The following is a 25,405-nucleotide window of genomic DNA, read 5'->3' as shown; positions in this document are numbered from 1 at the left end:
AACTGAGAGTGGTGAAGGCAGGTACAACTGAGAGTGTGGTGGAGGCGGGTACAACTGAGAGTGTGGTGGAGGCGGGTACAACTGAGAGTGTGGTGAAGGCGGGTACAACTGAGAGTGTGGTAGAGGCGGGAACAACTGAGAGTGGTGAAGGCAGGTACAACTGAGAGTGTGGTGGAGGCGGGTACAACTGAGAGTGTGGTGAAGGCGGGTACAACTGAGAGTGTGGTGCAGGTGGGTACAACTGAGAGTGTGGTAGAGGTGTGTACAACTGAGAGTGTGGAGGAGGCGGGTACAACTGAGAGTGTGGTGGAGGCGGGTACAACTGAGAGAGTGGTAGAGGCAGTTACAACTGAGAGTGTGGTGGAGGCGGGTACAACTGAGAGTGTGATGGGGACGGGTACAATTGAGAGTGTGGTGGAGGCGGGTACAACTGAGAGTGTGGTAGAGGTGGGAACAACTGAGAGAGTGGTGGAGGCGGGTACAACTGAGTGTGTGGCGGAGGCGGGTACCACTGAGAGTGTGGTGGAGGCAGGTACAACTGAGAGTGTGGTGGAGGCGGATACAACTGAGAGTGTGGTGGAGGCGGGTACAACTGAGAGTGTGGTAGAGGCGCATACAACTGAGAGTGTGGTGGAGGCGGGTACAACTGAGAGTGTGGTGGAGGCGGGTACAACTGAGTGTGGTGGAGGCGGGTACAACTGAGAGTGTGGGGAAGGCGGGTACAACTGGGAGTGTGGTAGAGGCGGGTACAACTGAGTGTGGTGGAGGCGGGTACAACTGAGAGTGTGGTGGAGGCGGATACAACTGAGAGTGTGGTGAAGTCGGGTACAACTGAGAGTGTGGTGGAGGCTGGTACAACTGAGAGTGTGGTGGAGGCGTGTACAACTGAGAGTGGGGTGAAGGCGGGTACAACTGGGCGTGTGGTAGAGGCGGGTACAACTGAGTGTGGTGGAGGCGGGTACAACTGAGAGTGTGGTGGAGGCGGATACAACTGAGAGTGTTGTGGAGGCGGGTACAACTGAGAGTGTGGTAGAGGTGGGTACAACTGAGAGTGGTGGAGGCGGGTACAACTGAGAGTGTGGTGGAGGTGGGTACAACTAAGAGTGTGGTAGAGGCGGGTACAACTGAGAGTGTGGTAGTGGCGGGTACAACTGAGAGTGTGGTAGAGGCTAGTACAACTGAGAGTGTGGTAGAGGCGGGTACAACTGAGAGTGTGGTGGAGGCGGGTACAACTGAGAGTGTGGTAGAGGCGGGTACAACTGAGAGTGTGGTGAAGGCGGGTACAACTGAGAGTGTGGTGGAGGCGGGTACAACTGAGAGTGTGGTAGAGGCGATTACAACTGTGAGTGTGGTGAAGGCAGTACAACTGAGAGTGTGGTAGAGGTGGGTACAACTGAGAGTGTGGTGGAGGCGGGTACAACTGAGAGTGCGGTAGAGGTGGGTACAACTGAGAGTGTGGTGGAGGCAGGTACAACTGAGAGTGTGGTGAAGGCAGGTACAACTGGGAGTGTGGTGGAGGCGGGTACAACTGAGAGTGTGGTAGAGGCGGGTACAACTGAGAGTGTGGTGGAGGCAGGTACAACTGAGAGTGTGGTGGTGGTGGGTACAACTGAGAGTGTGATGAAGGCAGGTACAACTGAGAGTGTGGTGGAGGCGGGTACAACTGAGAGTGTGGTGGAGGCAGGTACAACTGAGAGTGTGGTGGAGGTGGGTACAACTGAGAGTGTGGTGGAGGCGGGTACAACTGAGAGTGTGGTGGAGGCGGGTACAACTGAGAGTGTGGTGGAGGCGGGTAGAACTGAGAGTGTGGTGGAGGCGGGTACGACTGAGAGTGTGGTAGAGGCTGGTACAACTGAGAGTGTGGTGGAGGCAGGTACAACTGAGAGTGTGGTGGAGGCGGGTACAACTGAGAGTGTGGTAGAGGCGGGTACAATTGAGTGTGCTGGAGGCGGGTACAACTGAGAGTGTGGTGGAGCCGGGTACAACTGAGAGTGTGGTGAAGGCGATTAGAACTGAGAGTGTGGTGGAGGCGGGGACAATTGAGAGTGTGGTGGAGGCGGGTACAACTTAGAGTGTGGTGGAGGCGGGTACAACTGAGAGTGTGGTGAAGGCGGGTACAACTGAGAGTGTGGTAGAGGCGGGCACAACTGAGAGTGTGGTCGAGGCAGGTACAACTGAGAGTGTGGTGGACGCGTGTACAACTGAGAGTGTGGTGGAGGCGGGTACAACTGAGAGTGTGGTAGAGGCGGGTACAACTGAGAGTGTGGTGGAGGCAGGTACAACTGAGAGTGTGGTAGAGACGGGTGCAACTGAGAGTGTGGTGAAGGCGGGTACAACTGAGAGTGTGGTAGAGGCGGGTACAACTGAGAGTGTGGTCGAGGCAGGTACAACTGAGAGTGTGGTTGAGGCGGGTGCAACAGAGTGTGGTGGAGGCGGGTACAACTGCGAGTGTGGTGGAGGCAGGTACAACTGAGAGTGTGGTGGAGGTGGGTACAACTGAGAGTGTGGTAGAGGCGGGTACAACTGAGAGTGTGGTGGAGGCGATTACAACTGAGAGTGTTGTGGAGGCAGGAACAACTGAGAGTGTAGTAGAGGCGGGTACAACTGAGAGTGTGGTGAAGACGGGTACAACTGAGAGTGTGGTCGAGGCGGGTACAACTGAGAGTGTGGTAGAGGCGGGTACAACTGAGAGTGTGGTGGAGGCAGGTAGAACTGAGAGTGTGGTCGAGGCGGGTACAACTGAGAGTGTGGTGGAGTCGGGTACAACTGAGAGTGTGGTGAAGACGGGTACAACTGAGAGTGTGGTCGAGGCGGGTACAACTGAGATTGTGGTGGAGGCGGGTACAACTGAGAGTGTGGTAAAGATGGGTACAACTGAGAGTGTGGTCGAGGCTGGTACAACTGAGAGTGTGGTAGAGGCGGGTACAACTGAGAGTGTGGTGGAGGCAGGTACAACTTAGTGTGTGGTGGAGGCGGGTACAACTGAGAGTGTGGTGGAGGTGGGTACAACTGGGAGTGTGGTATGGCGGGTACAACTGAGAGTGTGGTAGAGGCGGGAACAACTGAGAGTGGTGAAGGCAGGTACAACTGAGAGTGTGGTGGAGGCGGGTACAACTGAGAGTGTGGTGGAGGCGGGTAAAACTGAGAATGTGGGGAAGGCGGGTACAACTGGGAGTGTGGTAGAGGCGGGTACAACTGAGTGTGGTGGAGGCGGGTACAACTGAGAGTGTGGTGGAGGCGGATACAACTGAGAGTGTGGTGAAGTCGGGTACAACTGAGAGTGTGGTGGAGGGGGGTACAACTGAGAGTGTGGTGGAGGCGTGTACAACTGAGAGTGGGGTGAAGGCGGGTACAACTGGGCGTGTGGTAGAGGCGGGTACAACTGAGTGTGGTGGAGGCGGGTACAACTGAGAGTGTGGTGGAGGCGGATACAACTGAGAGTGTTTTGGAGGCGGGTACAACTGAGAGTGTGGTAGAGGTGGGTACAACTGAGAGTGGTGGAGGCGGGTACAACTGAGAGTGTGGTGGAGGTGGGTACAACTAAGAGTGTGGTAGAGGCGGGTACAACTGAGAGTGTGGTAGTGGCGGGTACAATTGAGAGTGTGGTAGAGGCTAGTACAACTGAGAGTGTGGTAGAGGCGGGTACAACTGAGAGTGTGGTGAAGGCGGGTACAACTGAGAGTGTGGTGGAGGCGGGTACAACTGAGAGTGTGGTAGAGGCGATTACAACTGTGAGTGTGGTGAAGGCAGTACAACTGAGAGTGTGGTAGAGGTGGATACAACTGAGAGTGTGGTGGAGGCGGGTACAACTGAGAGTGCGGTAGAGGTGGGTACAACTGAGAGTGTGGTGGAGGCAGGTACAACTGAGAGTGTGGTGAAGGCAGGTACAACTGGGAGTGTGGTGGAGGCGGGTACAACTGAGAGTGTGGTAGAGGCGGGTACAACTGAGAGTGTGGTGGAGGCAGGTACAACTGAGAGTGTGGTGGAGGCGGGTACAACTGAGAGTGTGGTGGAGGCGGGTACAACTGAGAGTGTGGTGGAGGCGGGTAGAACTGAGAGTGTGGTGGAGGCGGGTACGACTGAGAGTGTCGTGAAGGCGGGAACAACTGAGAGTGCGGTAGAGGCGGGTACAACTGAGAGTGTGGTGGAGGCAGGTACAACTGAGAGTGTGGTAGAGGCGGGTACAATTGAGTGTGCTGGAGGCGGGTACAACTGAGAGTGTGGTGGAGCCGGGTACAACTGAGAGTGTGGTGGAGGCAGGTACAACTGAGAGTGTGGTGGAGGCGGGTACAACTGAGAGTGTGGTAGAGGCGGGTACAATTGAGTGTGCTGGAGGCAGGTACAACTGAGAGTGTGGTGGAGGCGGGTACAACTGAGAGTGTGGTAGAGGCAGGTACAACTGAGAGTGTGGTGGAGGCAGGTACAACTGAGAGTGTGGTGGAGGCGGGTACAACTGAGAGTGTGGTAGAGGCGGGTACAATTGAGTGTGCTGGAGGCGGGTACAACTGAGAGTGTGGTGGAGCCGGGTACAACTGAGAGTGTGGTGAAGGCGATTAGAACTGAGAGTGTGGTGGAGGCGGGGACAATTGAGAGTGTGGTGGAGGCGGGTACAACTTAGAGTGTGGTGGAGGCGGGTACAACTGAGAGTGTGGTGAAGGCGGGTACAACTGAGAGTGTGGTAGAGGCGGGCACAACTGAGAGTGTGGTCGAGGCAGGTACAACTGAGAGTGTGGTGGACGCGTGTACAACTGAGAGTGTGGTGGAGGCGGGTACAACTGAGAGCGTGGTAGAGGCGGGTACAACTGAGAGTGTGGTGGAGGCAGGTACAACTGAGAGTGTGGTAGAGACGGGTGCAACTGAGAGTGTGGTGAAGGCGGGTACAACTGAGAGTGTGGTAGAGGCGGGTACAACTGAGAGTGTGGTCGAGGCAGGTACAACTGAGAGTGTGGTTGAGGCGGGTGCAACAGAGTGTGGTGGAGGCGGGTACAACTGCGAGTGTGGTGGAGGCGGGTACAACTGAGAGTGTGGTAAAGATGGGTACAACTGAGAGTGTGGTCGAGGCTGGTACAACTGAGAGTGTGGTAGGGGCGGGTACAACTGAGAGTGTGGTGGAGGCAGGTACAACTTAGTGTGTGGTGGAGGCGGGTACAACTGAGAGTGTGGTGGAGGCGGGTACAACTGAGAGTGTGGTAGAGGCGGGTACAACTGAGTGTGGTGGAGGTGGGTACAACTGGGAGTGTGGTAGAGGCGGGTACAACTGAGAGTGTGGTAGAGGCGGGAACAACTGAGAGTGGTGAAGGCAGGTACAACTGAGAGTGTGGTGGAGGTGGGTACAACTGAGAGTGTGGTGCAGGTGGGTACAGCTGAGAGTGTGGTAGAGGTGGGTACAACTGAGAGTGTGGTGGAGGCGGGTACAACTGAGAGTGTGGTGGAGGCGGGTACAACTGAGAGAGTGGTAGAGGCAATTACAACTGAGAGTGTGGTGGAGGCGGGTACAACTGAGAGTGTGGTGGGGGCGGGTACAACTGAGCGTGTGGTGGAGGCGGGTACAACTGAGAGTGTGGTGGAGACGGGTACAACTGAGAGTGTGGTAGAGGTGGGTACAACTGAGAGTGTGGTGGAGGCGGGTACAACTGAGTGTGTGGCGGAGGCGGGTACAACTGAGTGTGGTGGAGGCAGGTACAACTGAGAGTATGGTGGAGGCGGATACAACTGAGAGTGTGGTGGAGGCGGGCACAACTGAGAGTGTGGTGGAGGCGGGTACAACTGAGAGTGTGATGAAGGCCGGTACAACTGAGAGTGTGGTGGTGGTGGGTACAACTGAGAGTGTGATGAAGCCAGGTACAACTGAGAGTGTGGTGGTGGTGGGTACAACTGACAGTGTGGTGGAGTCGGGTACAACTGAGAGTTTCGTGGAGGCAGGAACAACTGAGAGTGTAGTAGAGGCGGGTACAACTGAGAGTGTGGTGAAGACGGGTACAACTGAGAGTGTGGTCGAGGCGGGTACAACTGAGAGTGTGGTAGAGGCGGGTACAACTGAGAGTGTGGTGGAGGCAGGTAGAACTGAGAGTGTGGTCGAGGCGGGTACACATGAGGGTGTGGTGGAGTCGGGTACAACTGAGAGTGTGGTGAAGACGGGTACAACTGAGAGTGTGGTCGAGGCGGGTACAACTGAGATTGTGGTGGAGGCGGGTACAACTGAGAGTGTGGTATAGATGGGTACAACTGAGAGTGTGGTCGAGGCTGGTACAACTGAGAGTGTGGTAGAGGCGGGTACAACTGAGAGTGTGGTGGAGGCAGGTACAACTTAGTGTGTGGTGGAGGCGGGTACAACTGAGAGTGTGGTGGAGGCGGGTACAACTGAGAGTGTGGTAGAGGCGGGTACAACTGAGAGTGTGGTGGAGGCGGGTACAACTGAGAGTATGGTGGAGGCGAGTACAACTGAGAGTGTGGTGGAGGCGGGTACAACTGGGAGTGTGGTAGAGGTGGGTACAACTGAGAGTGTGGTAGAGGCGGGAACAACTGAGAGTGGTGAAGGCAGGTACAACTGAGAGTGTGGTGAAGTTGGGTACAACTGAGAGTGTGGTGCAGGTGGGTACAACTGAGAGTGTGGTAGAGGTGGGTACAACTGAGAGTGTGGTGGAGGCGGGTACAACTGAGAATCTGGTGGAGGCGGGTACAACTGAGAGAGTGGTAGAGGCAATTACAACTGAGAGTGTGGTGGAGGCGGGTACAACTGAGAGTGTGGTGGGGGCGGGTACAACTGAGCGTGTGGTGGAGGCGGGTACAACTGAGAGTGTGGTGGAGGCGGGTACAACTGAGAGTGTGGTAGAGGTGGGTACAACTGAGAGTGTGGTGGAGGCGGGTACAACTGAGTGTGTGGCGGAGGCGGGTACAACTGAGAGTGTGGTGGAGGCAGGTACAACTGAGAGTATGGTGGAGGCGGATACAACTGAGAGTGTGGTGGAGGCGGGTACAAGTGAGAGTGTGGTAGAGGCGGGTACAAGTGAGAGTGTGGTAGAGGCGGGTACAACTGAGAGTGTGGTGGAGGCGGGTACAACTGAGAGTGTGGTGGAGGCCGGTACAACTGAGAGTGTGGGGAAGGCGGGTACAACTGGGAGTGTGGTAGAGGCGGGTACAACTGAGGGTGGTGGAGGCGGGTACAACTGAGAGTGTGGTGGAGGCGGATACAACTGAGAGTGTGGTGAAGTTGGGTGCAACTGAGAGTGTGGTGGAGGCGGGTACAACTGAGAGTGTGCTGGAGGCGTGTACAACTGAGAGTGGGGTGAAGGCGGGTACAACTGGGCGTGTGGTAGAGGCGGGTACAACTGAGTGTGGTGGAGGCGGGTACAACTGAGAGTGTGGTGGAGGCGGATACAACTGAGAGTGTGGTGAAGTTGGGTGCAACTGAGAGTGTGGTGGAGGCGGGTACAACTGAGAGTGTGGTGGAGGCGTGTACAACTGAGAGTGGGGTGAAGGCGGGTACAACTGGGCGTGTGATGGAGGCGGGTACAACTGAGTGTGGTGGAGGCGGGTACAACTGAGAGTGTGGTGGAGGCGGATACAACTGGGAGTGTTGTGGAGGCGGGTACAACTGAGAGTGTGGTCGTGGCGGGTACAACTGAGAGTGTGGTGGAGGCTAGTACAACTGAGAGTGTGGTAGAGGCAGGTACAACTGAGAGTGTGGTGGAGGCGGGTACAACTGAGAGTGTGGTAGAGGTGGGTACAACTGAGAGTGTGGTGAAGGCAGGTACAACTGAGAGTGTGGTAGAGGCGATTACAACTGTGAGTGTGGTGAAGGCGGGTACAACTGAGAGTGTGGTGGAGGTGGGTACAACTGAGAGTGTGGTAGAGGTGGGTACAACTGAGAGTGTGGTGGAGGCGTGTACAACTGAGAGTGTGGTGGAGGCAGGTACAACTAAGAGTGTGGTGGAGGCAGGTACAACTGAGAGTGTGGTGGTGGTGGGTACAACTGAGAGTGTGATGAAGGCAGGTACAACTGAGAGTGTGGTGGTGGTGGGTACAACTGAGAGTGTGATGAAGGCAGGTACAACTGAGAGTGTGGTGGTGGTGGGTACAACTGAGAGTGTGGTGGAGGCAGGTACAACTGAGAGTGTGGTGAAGGCAGGTACAACTGAGAGTGTGGTGGTGGTGGGTACAACTGAGAGTGTGATGAAGGCAGGTACAACTGAGAGTGTGGTGCAGGCGGGTACAACTGAGAGTGTGGTAGAGGTGGGTACAACTGAGAGTGTGGTGGAGGCGGGTACAACTGAGAGTGTGGTGGAGGCGGGTACAACTGAGAGTGTGGTGGAGGCGGGTACAACTGAGAGTGTGGTGGTGGTGGGTACAACTGAGAGTGTGGTGGTGGTGGGTACAACTGAGAGTGTGGTGGAGGCAGGTACAACTGAGAGTGTGGTGAAGGCAGGTACAACTGAGAGTGTGGTGGTGGTGGGTACAACTGAGAGTGTGATGAAGGCAGGTACAACTGAGAGTGTGGTGCAGGCGGGTACAACTGAGAGTGTGGTAGAGGTGGGTACAACTGAGAGTGTGGTGGAGGCGGGTACAACTGAGAGTGTGGTGGAGGCGGGTACAACTGAGAGTGTGGTGGAGGCGGGTACAACTGAGAGTGTGGTAGAGGCGGGTACAACTGAGAGTGTGGTGAAGGCGGGTACAACTGAGAGTGTGGTGGAGGCGGGTACAACTGAGAGTGTGGTAGAGGCGATTACAACTGTGAGTGTGGTGAAGGCAGTACAACTGAGAGTGTGGTAGAGGTGGGTACAACTGAGAGTGTGGTGGAGGCGGGTACAACTGAGAGTGTGGTGAAGGCGGGTACAACTGAGAGTGTGGTAGAGGCGGGCACAACTGAGAGTGTGGTCGAGGCAGGTACAACTGAGAGTGTGGTGGACGCGTGTACAACTGAGAGTGTGGTGGAGGCGGGTACAACTGAGAGCGTGGTAGAGGCGGGTACAACTGAGAGTGTGGTGGAGGCAGGTACAACTGAGAGTGTGGTAGAGACGGGTGCAACTGAGAGTGTGGTGAAGGCGGGTACAACTGAGAGTGTGGTAGAGGCGGGTACAACTGAGAGTGTGGTCGAGGCAGGTACAACTGAGAGTGTGGTTGAGGCGGGTGCAACAGAGTGTGGTGGAGGCGGGTACAACTGCGAGTGTGGTGGAGGCGGGTACAACTGAGAGTGTGGTAAAGATGGGTACAACTGAGAGTGTGGTCGAGGCTGGTACAACTGAGAGTGTGGTAGGGGCGGGTACAACTGAGAGTGTGGTGGAGGCAGGTACAACTTAGTGTGTGGTGGAGGCGGGTACAACTGAGAGTGTGGTGGAGGCGGGTACAACTGAGAGTGTGGTAGAGGCGGGTACAACTGAGAGTGTGGTGGAGGTGGGTACAACTGGGAGTGTGGTAGAGGCGGGTACAACTGAGAGTGTGGTAGAGGCGGGAACAACTGAGAGTGGTGAAGGCAGGTACAACTGAGAGTGTGGTGGAGGTGGGTACAACTGAGAGTGTGGTGGAGGCGGGTAAAACTGAGAGTGTGGTGAAGTTGGGTACAACTGAGAGTGTGGTGCAGGTGGGTACAGCTGAGAGTGTGGTAGAGGTGGGTACAACTGAGAGTGTGGTGGAGGCGGGTACAACTGAGAGTGTGGTGGAGGTGGGTACAACTGAGAGAGTGGTAGAGGCAATTACAACTGAGAGTGTGGTGGAGGCGGGTACAACTGAGAGTGTGGTGGGGGCGGGTACAACTGAGCGTGTGGTGGAGGCGGGTACAACTGAGAGTGTGGTGGAGGCGGGTACAACTGAGAGTGTGGTAGAGGTGGGTACAACTGAGAGTGTGGTGGAGGCGGGTACAACTGAGTGTGTGGCGGAGGCGGGTACAACTGAGTGTGGTGGAGGCAGGTACAACTGAGAGTATGGTGGAGGCGGATACAACTGAGAGTGTGGTGGAGGCGGGCACAACTGAGAGTGTGGTGGAGGCGGGTACAACTGAGAGTGTGGTGGAGGCCGGTACAACTGAGAGTGTGGGGAAGGCGGGTACAACTGGGAGTGTGGTAGAGGCGGGTACAACTGAGTGTGGTGGAGGCGGGTACAACTGAGAGTGTGGTGGAGGCGGATACAACTGAGTGTGTGGTGAAGTCGGGTGCAACTGAGAGTGTGGTGGAGGCGGGTACAACTGAGAGTGTGGTGGAGGCGTGTACAACTGAGAGTGGGGTGAAGGCGGGTACAACTGGGCGTGTGGTAGAGGCGGGTACAACTGAGTGTGGTGGAGGCGGGTACAACTGAGAGTGTGGTGGAGGCGGATACAACTGAGAGTGTTGTGGAGGCGGGTACAACTGAGAGTGTGGTAGTGGCGGGTACAACTGAGAGTGTGGTAGAGGCTAGTACAACTGAGAGTGTGGTAGAGGCGGGTACAACTGAGAGTGTGGTGGAGGCGGGTACAACTGAGAGTGTGGTAGAGGCGGGTACAACTGAGAGTGTGGTGAACGCGGGTACGACTGAGAGTGTGGTGGAGGCGGGTACAACTGAGAGTGTGGTAGAGGCGATTACAACTGTGAGTGTGGTGAAGGCCGGTACAACTGAGAGTGTGGTGGAGGTGGGTACAACTGAGAGTGTGGTAGAGGTGGGTACAACTGAGAGTGTGGTGGAGGCGTGTACAACTGAGAGTGTGGTGGAGGCAGGTACAACTAAGAGTGTGGTGGAGGCAGGTACAACTGAGAGTGTGGTGGTGGTGGGTACAACTGAGAGTGTGATGAAGGCAGGTACAACTGAGAGTGTGGTGGTGGTGGGTACAACTGAGAGTGTGATGAAGCCAGGTACAACTGAGAGTGTGGTGGTGGTGGGTACAACTGACAGTGTGGTGGAGTCGGGTACAACTGAGAGTTTTGTGGAGGCAGGAACAACTGAGAGTGTAGTAGAGGCGGGTACAACTGAGAGTGTGGTGAAGACGGGTACAACTGAGAGTGTGGTCGAGGCGGGTACAACTGAGAGTGTGGTAGAGGCGGGTACAACTGAGAGTGTGGTAGAGGTGGGTACAACTGAGAGTGTGGTGAAGGCAGGTACAACTGAGAGTGTGGTAGAGGCGATTACAACTGTGAGTGTGGTGAAGGCGGGTACAACTGAGAGTGTGGTGGAGGTGGGTACAACTGAGAGTGTGGTAGAGGTGGGTACAACTGAGAGTGTGGTGGAGGCGTGTACAACTGAGAGTGTGGTGGAGGCAGGTACAACTAAGAGTGTGGTGGAGGCAGGTACAACTGAGAGTGTGGTGGTGGTGGGTACAACTGAGAGTGTGATGAAGGCAGGTACAACTGAGAGTGTGGTGGTGGTGGGTACAACTGAGAGTGTGATGAAGGCAGGTACAACTGAGAGTGTGGTGGTGGTGGGTACAACTGAGAGTGTGGTGGAGGCAGGTACAACTGAGAGTGTGGTGAAGGCAGGTACAACTGAGAGTGTGGTGGTGGTGGGTACAACTGAGAGTGTGATGAAGGCAGGTACAACTGAGAGTGTGGTGCAGGCGGGTACAACTGAGAGTGTGGTAGAGGTGGGTACAACTGAGAGTGTGGTGGAGGCGGGTACAACTGAGAGTGTGGTGGAGGCGGGTACAACTGAGAGTGTGGTGGAGGCGGGTACAACTGAGAGTGTGGTGGTGGTGGGTACAACTGAGAGTGTGGTGGTGGTGGGTACAACTGAGAGTGTGGTGGAGGCAGGTACAACTGAGAGTGTGGTGAAGGCAGGTACAACTGAGAGTGTGGTGGTGGTGGGTACAACTGAGAGTGTGATGAAGGCAGGTACAACTGAGAGTGTGGTGCAGGCGGGTACAACTGAGAGTGTGGTAGAGGTGGGTACAACTGAGAGTGTGGTGGAGGCGGGTACAACTGAGAGTGTGGTGGAGGCGGGTACAACTGAGAGTGTGGTGGAGGCGGGTACAACTGAGAGTGTGGTAGAGGCGGGTACAACTGAGAGTGTGGTGAAGGCGGGTACAACTGAGAGTGTGGTGGAGGCGGGTACAACTGAGAGTGTGGTAGAGGCGATTACAACTGTGAGTGTGGTGAAGGCAGTACAACTGAGAGTGTGGTAGAGGTGGGTACAACTGAGAGTGTGGTGGAGGCGGGTACAACTGAGAGTGTGGTGAAGGCGGGTACAACTGAGAGTGTGGTAGAGGCGGGCACAACTGAGAGTGTGGTCGAGGCAGGTACAACTGAGAGTGTGGTGGACGCGTGTACAACTGAGAGTGTGGTGGAGGCGGGTACAACTGAGAGCGTGGTAGAGGCGGGTACAACTGAGAGTGTGGTGGAGGCAGGTACAACTGAGAGTGTGGTAGAGACGGGTGCAACTGAGAGTGTGGTGAAGGCGGGTACAACTGAGAGTGTGGTAGAGGCGGGTACAACTGAGAGTGTGGTCGAGGCAGGTACAACTGAGAGTGTGGTTGAGGCGGGTGCAACAGAGTGTGGTGGAGGCGGGTACAACTGCGAGTGTGGTGGAGGCGGGTACAACTGAGAGTGTGGTAAAGATGGGTACAACTGAGAGTGTGGTCGAGGCTGGTACAACTGAGAGTGTGGTAGGGGCGGGTACAACTGAGAGTGTGGTGGAGGCAGGTACAACTTAGTGTGTGGTGGAGGCGGGTACAACTGAGAGTGTGGTGGAGGCGGGTACAACTGAGAGTGTGGTAGAGGCGGGTACAACTGAGAGTGTGGTGGAGGTGGGTACAACTGGGAGTGTGGTAGAGGCGGGTACAACTGAGAGTGTGGTAGAGGCGGGAACAACTGAGAGTGGTGAAGGCAGGTACAACTGAGAGTGTGGTGGAGGTGGGTACAACTGAGAGTGTGGTGGAGGCGGGTAAAACTGAGAGTGTGGTGAAGTTGGGTACAACTGAGAGTGTGGTGCAGGTGGGTACAGCTGAGAGTGTGGTAGAGGTGGGTACAACTGAGAGTGTGGTGGAGGCGGGTACAACTGAGAGTGTGGTGGAGGTGGGTACAACTGAGAGAGTGGTAGAGGCAATTACAACTGAGAGTGTGGTGGAGGCGGGTACAACTGAGAGTGTGGTGGGGGCGGGTACAACTGAGCGTGTGGTGGAGGCGGGTACAACTGAGAGTGTGGTGGAGGCGGGTACAACTGAGAGTGTGGTAGAGGTGGGTACAACTGAGAGTGTGGTGGAGGCGGGTACAACTGAGTGTGTGGCGGAGGCGGGTACAACTGAGTGTGGTGGAGGCAGGTACAACTGAGAGTATGGTGGAGGCGGATACAACTGAGAGTGTGGTGGAGGCGGGCACAACTGAGAGTGTGGTGGAGGCGGGTACAACTGAGAGTGTGGTGGAGGCCGGTACAACTGAGAGTGTGGGGAAGGCGGGTACAACTGGGAGTGTGGTAGAGGCGGGTACAACTGAGTGTGGTGGAGGCGGGTACAACTGAGAGTGTGGTGGAGGCGGATACAACTGAGTGTGTGGTGAAGTCGGGTGCAACTGAGAGTGTGGTGGAGGCGGGTACAACTGAGAGTGTGGTGGAGGCGTGTACAACTGAGAGTGGGGTGAAGGCGGGTACAACTGGGCGTGTGGTAGAGGCGGGTACAACTGAGTGTGGTGGAGGCGGGTACAACTGAGAGTGTGGTGGAGGCGGATACAACTGAGAGTGTTGTGGAGGCGGGTACAACTGAGAGTGTGGTAGTGGCGGGTACAACTGAGAGTGTGGTAGAGGCTAGTACAACTGAGAGTGTGGTAGAGGCGGGTACAACTGAGAGTGTGGTGGAGGCGGGTACAACTGAGAGTGTGGTAGAGGCGGGTACAACTGAGAGTGTGGTGAACGCGGGTACGACTGAGAGTGTGGTGGAGGCGGGTACAACTGAGAGTGTGGTAGAGGCGATTACAACTGTGAGTGTGGTGAAGGCCGGTACAACTGAGAGTGTGGTGGAGGTGGGTACAACTGAGAGTGTGGTAGAGGTGGGTACAACTGAGAGTGTGGTGGAGGCGTGTACAACTGAGAGTGTGGTGGAGGCAGGTACAACTAAGAGTGTGGTGGAGGCAGGTACAACTGAGAGTGTGGTGGTGGTGGGTACAACTGAGAGTGTGATGAAGGCAGGTACAACTGAGAGTGTGGTGGTGGTGGGTACAACTGAGAGTGTGATGAAGCCAGGTACAACTGAGAGTGTGGTGGTGGTGGGTACAACTGACAGTGTGGTGGAGTCGGGTACAACTGAGAGTTTTGTGGAGGCAGGAACAACTGAGAGTGTAGTAGAGGCGGGTACAACTGAGAGTGTGGTGAAGACGGGTACAACTGAGAGTGTGGTCGAGGCGGGTACAACTGAGAGTGTGGTAGAGGCGGGTACAACTGAGAGTGTGGTGGAGGCAGGTAGAACTGAGAGTGTGGTCGAGGCGGGTACACATGAGGGTGTGGTGGAGTCGGGTACAACTGAGAGTGTGGTGAAGACGGGTACAACTGAGAGTGTGGTCGAGGCGGGTACAACTGAGATTGTGGTGGAGGCGGGTACAACTGAGAGTGTGGTATAGATGGGTACAACTGAGAGTGTGGTCGAGGCTGGTACAACTGAGAGTGTGGTAGAGGCGGGTACAACTGAGAGTGTGGTGGAGGCAGGTACAACTTAGTGTGTGGTGGAGGCGGGTACAACTGAGAGTGTGGTGGAGGCGGGTACAACTGAGAGTGTGGTAGAGGCGGGTACAACTGAGAGTGTGGTGGAGGCGGGTACAACTGAGAGTATGGTGGAGGCGAGTACAACTGTGAGTGTGGTGGAGGCGGGTACAACTGGGAGTGTGGTAGAGGCGGGTACAACTGAGAGTGTGGTAGAGGCGGGAACAACTGAGAGTGGTGAAGGCAGGTACAACTGAGAGTGTGGTGAAGTTGGGTACAACTGAGAGTGTGGTGCAGGTGGGTACAACTGAGAGTGTGGTAGAGGTGGGTACAACTGAGAGTGTGGTGGAGGCGGGTACAACTGAGAATCTGGTGGAGGCGGGTACAACTGAGAGAGTGGTAGAGGCAATTACAACTGAGAGTGTGGTGGAGGCGGGTACAACTGAGAGTGTGGTGGGGGCGGGTACAACTGAGCGTGTGGTGGAGGCGGGTACAACTGAGAGTGTGGTGGAGGCGGGTACAACTGAGAGTGTGGTAGAGGTGGGTACAACTGAGAGTGTGGTGGAGGCGGGTACAACTGAGTGTGTGGCGGAGGCGGGTACAACTGAGAGTGTGGTGGAGGCAGGTACAACTGAGAGTATGGTGGAGGCGGATACAACTGAGAGTGTGGTGGAGGCGGGTACAAGTGAGAGTGTGGTAGAGGCGGGTACAAGTGAGAGTGTGGTAGAGGCGGGTACAACTGAGAGTGTGGTGGAGGCGGGTACAACTGAGAGTGTGGTGGAGGCCGGTACAACTGAGAGTGTGGGGAAGGCGGGTACAACTGGGAGTGTGGTAGAGGCGGGTACAACTGAGGGTGGTGGAGGCGGGTACAACTGAGAGTGTGGTGGAGGCGGATACAACTGAGAGTGTGGTGAAGTTGGGTGCAACTGAGAGTGTGGTGGAGGCGGGTACAACTGAGAGTGTGGTGGAGGCGTGTACAACTGAGAGTGGGGTGAAGGCGGGTACAACTGGGCGTGTGGTAGAGGCGGGTACAACTGAGTGTGGTGGAGGCGGGTACAACTGAGAGTGTGGTGGAGGCGGATACAACTGAGAGTGTGGTGAAGTTGGGTGCAACTGAGAGTGTGGTGGAGGCGGGTACAACTGAGAGTGTGGTGGAGGCGTGTACAACTGAGAGTGGGGTGAAGGCGGGTACAACTGGGCGTGTGATGGAGGCGGGTACAACTGAGTGTGGTGGAGGCGGGTACAACTGAGAGTGTGGTGGAGGCGGATACAACTGGGAGTGTTGTGGAGGCGGGTACAACTGAGAGTGTGGTCGTGGCGGGTACAACTGAGAGTGTGGTGGAGGCTAGTACAACTGAGAGTGTGGTAGAGGCAGGTACAACTGAGAGTGTGGTGGAGGCGTGTACAACTGAGAGTGTGGTGGAGGCAGGTACAACTAAGAGTGTGGTGGAGGCAGGTACAACTGAGAGTGTGGTGGTGGTGGGTACAACTGAGAGTGTGATGAAGGCAGGTACAACTGAGAGTGTGGTGGTGGTGGGTACAACTGAGAGTGTGATGAAGGCAGGTACAACTGAGAGTGTGGTGGTGGTGGGTACAACTGAGAGTGTGGTGGAGGCAGGTACAACTGAGAGTGTGGTGAAGGCAGGTACAACTGAGAGTGTGGTGGTGGTGGGTACAACTGAGAGTGTGATGAAGGCAGGTACAACTGAGAGTGTGGTGCAGGCGGGTACAACTGAGAGTGTGGTAGAGGTGGGTACAACTGAGAGTGTGGTGGAGGCGGGTACAACTGAGAGTGTGGTGGAGGCGGGTACAACTGAGAGTGTGGTGGAGGCGGATACAACTGAGAGTGTGGTGAAGTTGGGTGCAACTGAGAGTGTGGTGGAGGCGGGTACAACTGAGAGTGTGGTGGAGGCGTGTACAACTGAGAGTGGGGTGAAGGCGGGTACAACTGGGCGTGTGGTAGAGGCGGGTACAACTGAGTGTGGTGGAGGCGGGTACAACTGAGAGTGTGGTGGAGGCGGATACAACTGAGAGTGTGGTGAAGTTGGGTGCAACTGAGAGTGTGGTGGAGGCGGGTACAACTGAGAGTGTGGTGGAGGCGTGTACAACTGAGAGTGGGGTGAAGGCGGGTACAACTGGGCGTGTGATGGAGGCGGGTACAACTGACTGTGGTGGAGGCGGGTACAACTGAGAGTGTGGTGGAGGCGGATACAACTGGGAGTGTTGTGGAGGCGGGTACAACTGAGAGTGTGGTCGTGGCGGGTACAACTGAGAGTGTGGTGGAGGCTAGTACAACTGAGAGTGTGGTAGAGGCAGGTACAACTGAGAGTGTGGTGGAGGCGTGTACAACTGAGAGTGTGGTGGAGGCAGGTACAACTAAGAGTGTGGTGGAGGCAGGTACAACTGAGAGTGTGGTGGTGGTGGGTACAACTGAGAGTGTGATGAAGGCAGGTACAACTGAGAGTGTGGTGGTGGTGGGTACAACTGAGAGTGTGATGAAGGCAGGTACAACTGAGAGTGTGGTGGTGGTGGGCACAACTGAGAGTGTGGTGGAGGCAGGTACAACTGAGAGTGTGGTGAAGGCAGGTACAACTGAGAGTGTGGTGGTGGTGGGTACAACTGAGAGTGTGATGAAGGCAGGTACAACTGAGAGTGTGGTGCAGGCGGGTACAACTGAGAGTGTGGTAGAGGTGGGTACAACTGAGAGTGTGGTGGAGGCGGGTACAACTGAGAGTGTGGTGGAGGCGGGTACAACTGAGAGTGTGGTGGAGGCGGGTACAACTGAGAGTGTGGTGGTGGTGGGTACAACTGAGAGTGTGGTGGAGGCAGGTACAACTGAGAGTGTGGTGAAGGCAGGTACAACTGAGAGTGTGGTGGTGGTGGGTACAACTGAGAGTGTGATGAAGGCAGGTACAACTGAGAGTGTGGTGCAGGCGGGTACAACTGAGAGTGTGGTAGAGGTGGGTACAACTGAGAGTGTGGTGGAGGCGGGTACAACTGAGAGTGTGGTGGAGGCGGGTACAACTGAGAGTGTGGTGGAGGCGGGTACAACTGAGAGTGTGGTAGAGGCGGGTACAACTGAGAGTGTGGTGAAGGCGGGTACAACTGAGAGTGTGGTGGAGGCGGGTACAACTGAGAGTGTGGTAGAGGCGATTACAACTGTGAGTGTGGTGAAGGCAGTACAACTGAGAGTGTGGTAGAGGTGGGTACAACTGAGAGTGTGGTGGAGGCGGGTACAACTGAGAGTGCGGTAGAGGTGGGTACAACTGAGAGTTTGGTGGAGGCAGGTACAACTGAGAGTGTGGTGAAGGCAGGTACAACTGGGAGTGTGGTGGAGGCGGGTACAACTGAGAGTGTGGTAGAGGCGGGTACAAGTGAGAGTGTGGTGGAGGCAGGTACAACTGAGAGTGTGGTGGTGGTGGGTACAACTGAGAGTGTGATGAAGGCAGGTACAACTGAGAGTGTGGTGGAGGCGGGTACAACTGAGAGTGTGGTGGAGGCAGGTACAACTGAGAGTGTGGTGGAGGTGGGTACAACTGAGAGTGTGGTGGAGGCGGGTACAACTGAGAGTGTGGTGGAGGCCGGTACAACTGAGAATGTGGGGAAGGCGGGTACAACTGGGAGTGTGGTAGAGGCGGGTACAACTGAGGGTGGTGGAGGCGGGTACAACTGAGAGTGTGGTGGAGGCGGATACAACTGAGAGTGTGGTGAAGTTGGGTGCAACTGAGAGTGTGGTGGAGGCGGGTACAACTGAGAGTGTGGTGGAGGCGTGTACAACTGAGAGTGGGGTGAAGGCGGGTACAACTGGGCGTGTGGTAGAGGCGGGTACAACTGAGTGTGGTGGAGGCGGGTACAACTGAGAGTGTGGTGGAGGCGGATACAACTGAGAGTGTGGTGAAGTTGGGTGCAACTGAGAGTGTGGTGGAGGCGGGTACAACTGAGAGTGTGGTGGAGGCGTGTACAACTGAGAGTGGGGTGAAGGCGGGTACAACTGGGCGTGTGATGGAGGCGGGTACAACTGAGTGTGGTGGAGGCGGGTACAACTGAGAGTGTGGTGGAGGCGGATACAACTGGGAGTGTTGTGGAGGCGGGTACAACTGAGAGTGTGGTCGTGGCGGGTACAACTGAGAGTGTGGTGGAGGCTAGTACAACTGAGAGTGTGGTAGAGGCAGGTACAACTGAGAGTGTGGTGGAGGCGGGTACAACTGAGAGTGTGGTAGAGGTGGGTACAACTGAGAGTGTGGTGAAGGCGGGTACAACTGAGAGTGTGGTAGAGGCGATTACAACTGTGAGTGTGGTGAAGGCGGGTACAACTGAGAGTGTGGTGGAGGTGGGTACAACTGAGAGTGTGGTAGAGGTGGGTACAACTGAGAGTGTGGTGGAGGCGTGTACAACTGAGAGTGTGGTGGAGGCAGGTACAACTAAGAGTGTGGTGGAGGCAGGTACAACTGAGAGTGTGGTGGTGGTGGGTACAACTGAGAGTGTGATGAAGGCAGGTACAACTGAGAGTGTGGTGGTGGTGGGTACAACTGAGAGTGTGATGAAGGCAGGTACAACTGAGAGTGTGGTGGTGGTGGGTACAACTGAGAGTGTGGTGGAGGCAGGTACAACTGAGAGTGTGGTGAAGGCAGGTACAACTGAGAGTGTGGTGGTGGTGGGTACAACTGAGAGTGTGATGAAGGCAGGTACAACTGAGAGTGTGGTGCAGGCGGGTACAACTGAGAGTGTGGTGAAGGCAGGTACAACTGAGAGTGTGGTGGTGGTGGGTACAACTGAGAGTGTGATGAAGGCAGGTACAACTGAGAGTGTGGTGCAGGCGGGTACAACTGAGAGTGTGGTAGAGGTGGGTACAACTGAGAGTGTGGTGGAGGCGGGTACAACTGAGAGTGTGGTGGAGGCGGGTACAACTGAGAGTGTGGTGGAGGCGGGTACAACTGAGAGTGTGGTAGAGGCGGGTACAACTGAGAGTGTGGTGAAGGCGGGTACAACTGAGAGTGTGGTGGAGGCGGGTACAACTGAGAGTGTGGTAGAGGCGATTACAACTGTGAGTGTGGTGAAGGCAGTACAACTGAGAGTGTGGTAGAGGTGGGTACAACTGAGAGTGTGGTGGAGGCGGGTACAACTGAGAGTGCGGTAGAGGTGGGTACAACTGAGAGTGTGGTGGAGGCAGGTACAACTGAGAGTGTGGTGAAGGCAGGTACAACTGGGAGTGTGGTGGAGGCGGGTACAACTGAGAGTGTGGTAGAGGCGGGTACAAGTGAGAGTGTGGTGGAGGCAGGTACAACTGAGAGTGTGGTGGTGGTGGGTACAACTGAGAGTGTGATGAAGGCAGGTACAACTGAGAGTGTGGTGGAGGCGGGTACAACTGAGAGTGTGGTGGAGGCAGGTACAACTGAGAGTGTGGTGGAGGTGGGTACAACTGAGAGTGTGGTGGAGGCGGGTACAACTGAGAGTGTGGTGGAGGCGGGTAGAACTGAGAGTGTGGTGGAGGCGGGTAGAACTGAGAGTGTGGTGGAGGCGGGTACGACTGAGAGTGTCGTGAAGGCGGGAACAACTGAGAGTGCGGTAGAGGCAGGTACAACTGAGAGTGTGGTGGAGGCGGGTACAACTGAGAGTGTGGTGGAGGCGGGTACAACTGAGAGTGTGGTAGAGGCGGGTACAATTGAGTGTGCTGGAGGCGGGTACAACTGAGAGTGTGGTGGAGCCGGGTACAACTGAGAGTGTGGTGAAGGCGATTAGAACTGAGAGTGTGGTGGAGGCGGGGACAATTGAGAGTGTGGTGGAGGCGGGTACAACTTAGAGTGTGGTGGAGGCGGGTACAACTGAGAGTGTGGTGAAGGCGGGTACAACTGAGAGTGTGGTAGAGGCGGGCACAACTGAGAGTGTGGTCGAGGCAGGTACAACTGAGAGTGTGGTGGACGCGTGTACAACTGAGAGTGTGGTGGAGGCGGGTACAACTGAGAGTGTGGTAGAGGCGGGTACAACTGAGAGTGTGGTGGAGGCAGGTACAACTGAGAGTGTGGTAGAGACGGGTGCAACTGAGAGTGTGGTGAAGGCGGGTACAACTGAGAGTGTGGTAGAGGCGGGTACAACTGAGAGTGTGGTCGAGGCAGGTACAACTGAGAGTGTGGTTGAGGCGGGTGCAACAGAGTGTGGTGGAGGCGGGTACAACTGCGAGTGTGGTGGAGGCAGGTACAACTGAGAGTGTGGTGGAGGTGGGTACAACTGAGAGTGTGGTAGAGGCGGGTACAACTGAGAGTGTGGTGGAGGCGATTACAACTGAGAGTGTTGTGGAGGCAGGAACAACTGAGAGTGTAGTAGAGGCGGGTACAACTGAGAGTGTGGTGAAGACGGGTACAACTGAGAGTGTGGTCGAGGCGGGTACAACTGAGAGTGTGGTAGAGGCGGGTACAACTGAGAGTGTGGTGGAGGCAGGTAGAACTGAGAGTGTGGTCGAGGCGGGTACAACTGAGAGTGTGGTGGAGTCGGGTACAACTGAGAGTGTGGTGAAGACGGGTACAACTGAGAGTGTGGTCGAGGCGGGTACAACTGAGATTGTGGTGGAGGCGGGTACAACTGAGAGTGTGGTAAAGATGGGTACAACTGAGAGTGTGGTCGAGGCTGGTACAACTGAGAGTGTGGTAGAGGCGGGTACAACTGAGAGTGTGGTGGAGGCAGGTACAACTTAGTGTGTGGTGGAGGCGGGTACAACTGAGAGTGTGGTGGAGGTGGGTACAACTGGGAGTGTGGTAGAGGCGGGTACAACTGAGAGTGTGGTAGAGGCGGGAACAACTGAGAGTGGTGAAGGCAGGTACAACTGAGAGTGTGGTGGAGGCGGGTACAACTGAGAGTGTGGTGGAGGCGGGTAAAACTGAGAGTGTGGTGAAGTTGGGTACAACTGAGAGTGTGGTGCAGGTGGGTACAGCTGAGAGTGTGGTAGAGGTGGGTACAACTGAGAGTGTGGTGGAGGCGGGTACAACTGAGAGTGTGGTGGAGGCGGGTACAACTGAGAGAGTGGTAGAGGCAATTACAACTGAGAGTGTGGTGGAGGCGGGTACAACTGAGAGTGTGGTGGGGGCGGGTACAACTGAGCGTGTGGTGGAGGCGGGTACAACTGAGAGTGTGGTGGAGGCGGGTACAACTGAGAGTGTGGTAGAGGTGGGTACAACTGAGAGTGTGGTGGAGGCGGGTACAACTGAGTGTGTGGCGGAGGCGGGTACAACTGAGTGTGGTGGAGGCAGGTACAACTGAGAGTATGGTGGAGGCGGATACAACTGAGAGTGTGGTGGAGGCGGGCACAACTGAGAGTGTGGTGGAGGCGGGTACAACTGAGAGTGTGGTGGAGGCCGGTACAACTGAGAGTGTGGGGAAGGCGGGTACAACTGGGAGTGTGGTAGAGGCGGGTACAACTGAGTGTGGTGGAGGCGGGTACAACTGAGAGTGTGGTGGAGGCGGATACAACTGAGAGTGTGGTGAAGTCGGGTGCAACTGAGAGTGTGGTGGAGGCGGGTACAACTGAGAGTGTGGTGGAGGCGTGTACAACTGAGAGTGGGGTGAAGGCGGGTACAACTGGGCGTGTGGTAGAGGCGGGTACAACTGAGTGTGGTGGAGGCGGGTACAACTGAGAGTGTGGTGGAGGCGGATACAACTGAGAGTGTTGTGGAGGCGGGTACAACTGAGAGTGTGGTAGTGGCGGGTACAACTGAGAGTGTGGTAGAGGCTAGTACAACTGAGAGTGTGGTAGAGGCGGGTACAACTGAGAGTGTGGTGGAGGCGGGTACAACTGAGAGTGTGGTAGAGGCGGGTACAACTGAGAGTGTGGTGAACGCGGGTACGACTGAGAGTGTGGTGGAGGCGGGTACAACTGAGAGTGTGGTAGAGGCGATTACAACTGTGAGTGTGGTGAAGGCGGGTACAACTGAGAGTGTGGTGGAGGTGGGTACAACTGAGAGTATGGTAGAGGTGGGTACAACTGAGAGTGTGGTGGAGGCGTGTACAACTGAGAGTGTGGTGGAGGCAGGTACAACTAAGAGTTTGGTGGAGGCAGGTACAACTGAGAGTGTGGTGGTGGTGGGTACAACTGAGAGTGTGATGAAGGCAGGTACAACTGAGAGTGTGGTGGTGGTGGGTACAACTGAGAGTGTGATGAAGGCAGGTACAACTGAGAGTGTGGTGGTGGTGGGTACAACTGACAGTGTGGTGGAGTCGGGTACAACTGAGAGTTTTGTGGAGGCAGGAACAACTGAGAGTGTAGTAGAGGCGGGTACAACTGAGAGTGTGGTGAAGACGGGTACAACTGAGAGTGTGGTCGAGGCGGGTACAACTGAGAGTGTGGTAGAGGCGGGTACAACTGAGAGTGTGGTGGAGGCAGGTAGAACTGAGAGTGTGGTCGAGGCGGGTACACATGAGAGTGTGGTGGAGTCGGGTACAACTGAGAGTGTGGTGAAGACGGGTACAACTGAGAGTGTGGTCGAGGCGGGTACAACTGAGATTGTGGTGGAGGCGGGTACAACTGAGAGTGTGGTAAAGATGGGTACAACTGAGAGTGTGGTCGAGGCTGGTACAACTGAGAGTGTGGTAGAGGCGGGTACAACTGAGAGAGTGGTAGAGGCAGTTACAACTGAGAGTGTGGTGGAGGCGGGTACAACTGAGAGTGTGATGGGGACGGGTACAATTGAGAGTGTGGTGGAGGCGGGTACAACTGAGAGTGTGGTAGAGGTGGGAACAACTGAGAGAGTGGTGGAGGCGGGTACAACTGAGTGTGTGGCGGAGGCGGGTACCACTGAGAGTGTGGTGGAGGCAGGTACAACTGAGAGTGTGGTGGAGGCGGATACAACTGAGAGTGTGGTGGAGGCGGGTACAACTGAGAGTGTGGTAGAGGCGCATACAACTGAGAGTGTGGTGGAGGCGGGTACAACTGAGAGTGTGGTGGAGGCGGGTACAACTGAGTGTGGTGGAGGCGGGTACAACTGAGAGTGTGGGGAAGGCGGGTACAACTGGGAGTGTGGTAGAGGCGGGTACAACTGAGTGTGGTGGAGGCGGGTACAACTGAGAGTGTGGTGGAGGCGGATACAACTGAGAGTGTGGTGAAGTCGGGTACAACTGAGAGTGTGGTGGAGGCGGGTACAACTGAGAGTGTGGTGGAGGCGTGTACAACTGAGAGTGGGGTGAAGGCGGGTACAACTGGGCGTGTGGTAGAGGCGGGTACAACTGAGTGTGGTGGAGGCGGGTACAACTGAGAGTGTGGTGGAGGCGGATACAACTGAGAGTGTTTTGGAGGCGGGTACAACTGAGAGTGTGGTAGAGGTGGGTACAACTGAGAGTGGTGGAGGCGGGTACAACTGAGAGTGTGGTGGAGGTGGGTACAACTAAGAGTGTGGTAGAGGCGGGTACAACTGAGAGTGTGGTAGTGGCGGGTACAATTGAGAGTGTGGTAGAGGCTAGTACAACTGAGAGTGTGGTAGAGGCGGGTACAACTGAGAGTGTGGTGAAGGCGGGTACAACTGAGAGTGTGGTGGAGGCGGGTACAACTGAGAGTGTGGTAGAGGTGATTACAACTGTGAGTGTGGTGAAGGCAGTACAACTGAGAGTGTGGTAGAGGTGGGTACAACTGAGAGTGTGGTGGAGGCGGGTACAACTGAGAGTGCGGTAGAGGTGGGTACAACTGAGAGTGTGGTGGAGGCAGGTACAACTGAGAGTGTGGTGAAGGCAGGTACAACTGGGAGTGTGGTGGAGGCGGGTACAACTGAGAGTGTGGTAGAGGCGGGTACAACTGAGAGTGTGGTGGAGGCAGGTACAACTGAGAGTGTGGTGGTGGTGGGTACAACTGAGAGTGTGATGAAGGCAGGTACAACTGAGAGTGTGGTGGAGGCGGGTACAACTGAGAGTGTGGTGGAGGCAGGTACAACTGAGAGTGTGGTGGAGGTGGGTACAACTGAGAGTGTGGTGGAGGCGGGTACAACTGAGAGTGTGGTGGAGGCGGGTACAACTGAGAGTGTGGTGGAGGCGGGTAGAACTGAGAGTGTGGTGGAGGCGGGTACGACTGAGAGTGTCGTGAAGGCGGGAACAACTGAGAGTGCGGTAGCGGCAGGTACAACTGAGAGTGTGGTGGAGGCAGGTACAACTGAGAGTGTGGTGGAGGCGGGTACAACTGAGAGTGTGGTAGAGGCGGGTACAATTGAGTGTGCTGGAGGCGGGTACAACTGAGAGTGTGGTGGAGCCGGGTACAACTGAGAGTGTGGTGAAGGCGATTAGAACTGAGAGTGTGGTGGAGGCGGGGACAATTGAGAGTGTGGTGGAGGCGGGTACAACTGAGAGTGTGGTGAAGGCGGGTACAACTGAGAGTGTGGTAGAGGCGGGCACAACTGAGAGTGTGGTCGAGGCAGGTACAACTGAGAGTGTGGTGGACGCGTGTACAACTGAGAGTGTGGTGGAGGCGGGTACAACTGAGAGTGTGGTAGAGACGGGTGCAACTGAGAGTGTGGTGAAGGCGGGTACAACTGAGAGTGTGGTAGAGGCGGGTACAACTGAGAGTGTGGTCGAGGCAGGTACAACTGAGAGTGTGGTTGAGGCGGGTGCAACAGAGTGTGGTGGAGGCGGGTACAACTGCGAGTGTGGTGGAGGCGGGTACAACTGAGAGTGTGGTAAAGATGGGTACAACTGAGAGTGTGGTCGAGGCTGGTACAACTGAGAGTGTGGTAGAGGCGGGTACAACTGAGAGTGTGGTGGAGGCAGGTACAACTTAGTGTGTGGTGGAGGCGGGTACAACTGAGAGTGTGGTGGAGGCGGGTACAACTGAGAGTGTGGTAGAGGCGGGTACAACTGA

The 25,405-nt window shown here is 55.9% G+C and overlaps 1 long non-coding RNA gene across 2 annotated transcripts in view; it reads left to right on the top strand.

The window, feature by feature from the left end:
• Positions 1-25,405, top strand: part of LOC140425701 (uncharacterized) — a 150,503-nt gene that overhangs the window by 18,393 nt on the left and 106,705 nt on the right. The window lies entirely within an intron of this gene.

This window comes from Scyliorhinus torazame, chromosome 6 (assembly GCF_047496885.1).
Source record: "Scyliorhinus torazame isolate Kashiwa2021f chromosome 6, sScyTor2.1, whole genome shotgun sequence".
NCBI lineage: Eukaryota > Metazoa > Chordata > Chondrichthyes > Carcharhiniformes > Scyliorhinidae > Scyliorhinus > Scyliorhinus torazame.
This window is presented reverse-complemented; position numbering and strand designations above follow the sequence as displayed.